Source organism: Dioscorea cayenensis, unplaced genomic scaffold (assembly GCF_009730915.1).
Source record: "Dioscorea cayenensis subsp. rotundata cultivar TDr96_F1 unplaced genomic scaffold, TDr96_F1_v2_PseudoChromosome.rev07_lg8_w22 25.fasta BLBR01000088.1, whole genome shotgun sequence".
Taxonomy (NCBI): Eukaryota; Viridiplantae; Streptophyta; class Magnoliopsida; order Dioscoreales; family Dioscoreaceae; genus Dioscorea; species Dioscorea cayenensis.
Genome location: NW_024086479.1, coordinates 30,522 through 32,790, shown reverse-complemented (window position 1 = coordinate 32,790; position 2,269 = coordinate 30,522). Strand labels below are relative to the sequence as shown.

The window sequence follows — 2,269 nt, the reverse complement described above, 5'->3', positions numbered from 1 at the left end:
ACCACTACCGACCAACTCGAATGTGTCAGTAGTCGCAGGGAGCAGGACCCTATATTGCCTGATTGAGTATAGCGCTAGTCAGGGTTGAGTCCAGGATTGCAGTGGGTCCCCTTTCTTTCTTTCTTGTTATTGGTGTTGTGATCTTGTAGCGGTTGTACCCAGTAAATTTGAGTATTTGTATTTATTGTATTTCGTATTTGAACCCTCGTAGTTGGTGTGAAGTTGTAAATTGTGATTTGTAGGTCCGATTTTTGTTTAAAAGCACGGTGTCGGGCTTTCAGCTAAAAGGGAATTTTAACTGATGGGTGCTACATTTACCTCGGTAGAAGGGGTGGGTGTGACAGGCGGTATGTGAGCTTGTCATCCCCAACCCTCAAAATTAGCTCTCCACCGTCCATGTTAATCAATGCCTTGGAAGTCCACATGAACGGGTCTCCCAAGTATCAAAGGTACATCCGCATCCTCATCGCTCTAGCACTACAAAGTCAATCGGAAAAATGTACTTGTCCACCTTGACAAGCACGTGTTCAATGATGCCTCCTCGATGTCGCATCTGCTCGGGTCCGCTAGTTGCAAAGTCATCCGAGTAGGCCCTAGGCTCGCCCTAAAGCCTAGCTTTTTGAAAGAAGGTGTATGGCATAACATTGACATCGCCCCTGAGTCCGCCAATGCCATTTCATCACCTAGATTGCCAATATTACACCGAATGATGAAGCTTCACGGGTCCTTCTTCTTGTTCAGCATGTTCTTTTGCAATACCGCCGAGCATGAAGCATCTAAAATCACTGAAGCACTTTCCCCTAATTTCCTCTTGTTAGTCAACAAGTCTTTCAAGAACTTCGCATACTTAGCCATTTGGGCTAATGCCTCAACAAAAGCAATATTGATGTGGAGTTGCTTAAACAAACTCAGGGACTTCTTGTACTGTTCATCCCCTTGGTCATTCTTCAATCTAGAGGGATAAGGGATTCTTGGTGTGAAAGGTGGGCTTGCCACCACTTTCTCTTTGCTTGTTCCCTCTTCCACCTCTATAACCTTGGGTGCATGTTCTTTTGGCTTCTCATTCGGAAGCCTACCTTCAACCTCACGACCACTTCTCAAAGTGATCACCTTCACATGCTCTCTAGGGTTGGTCTCTGTATTACTCGGCAAGCTTCCATGTGGCCTTTCAGAAAGAGACTTCGCAATTTGCCCCATCTGATTTTCAAGGTTATGCAAAGAGGCAGTGTGGTTACGAAGTGTAGCCTCAACTAATTCCAACCTTGTATTTGCAGATTGCACAAATCTAGTTAAGTGCTTCTCTAAGTCATTCATTCGGGTTTCCAAACCTGAGACTCTACTTTCCATCTGAGGTGCTTGTTGTTGTTGTTGGAAACCCGGTGGCCCCATTGCCTTTTGTGGACCCTTGATTGCTCCATGAGAAATTGGGATGATTCATCCAACCCGAATTGTAGGTATTCCTATATGGGTTTCCTTGAGGTCTCCACCAAAGAAACATCACCGATAAAGATCGGGCAATCGGAGGGAGTATGTCCTCCACCACACCCGGTGCAATTAGTCATGGCCGCCACTCTATTTGAAGTTAGAAGATCTGAACAATCCAAGAGTTGCCTTGTACTCGGATTCAAGCTATTGTAAAAGGTCTGAACAATCATCCACTCCTGAAATCCGTGTTGCGCGCACTTTCTCAGGAGTTCCTTGAACATTTCCCATGTCTCGAATAGAGACTCCAATTCCAACTTAACAAAGGATGAGATCTCATTCCTAAGATTTGTCGATTTTCCCGGGAGGGAAATAATCGCAAGAAAAAAAGCTTCTACCATCTCCTCCCATGTGGTAAATAATGCTCTAGGTAATGAGTGTAGCCATCGCTTCGGCTCTCCCCTTTAGGGAAAATGGGAAGGCTCTCAACTTGATGGCATCATCCGTCACTCCGCTTTATCTTCAAAGATATCACACACCTCGAGAAAAACTTCAGATATGACTGCTTGGATCCTCATCGGCCAAACCGTTGAACTTTGCGGATTGCTGCAATATGTGGATGAATGCCGGCTTCACCTCAAAGTTCTGAGCTGTGATCGGGGACGCACAATGCCTGATTGTGTCCCCAACACTGAAGGTCTAGCATAATCAGATAATGTCCGTTGTTGCTCATTCTGTTCTGCCATGTTTTCAGATCCTTCCACTTCCAAATCAGCTAAATTAGACTGCTCTTGCACAGGCTCTTTCCCTTTTCTTCTAAGTGTATGTTCAAGCTCAGGATCTCCTT

At 45.2% G+C, this 2,269-nt stretch overlaps 1 non-coding gene across 1 annotated transcript; it reads left to right on the top strand.

Annotated features, from left to right (window-relative positions):
• Positions 1-1,665: 1,665 nt before the first annotated feature.
• Positions 1,666-1,772, top strand: LOC120253460. Its single transcript, XR_005534279.1, has one exon. It is a non-coding gene; the product is annotated as a small nucleolar RNA R71 (small nucleolar RNA).
• Positions 1,773-2,269: the final 497 nt, after the last annotated feature.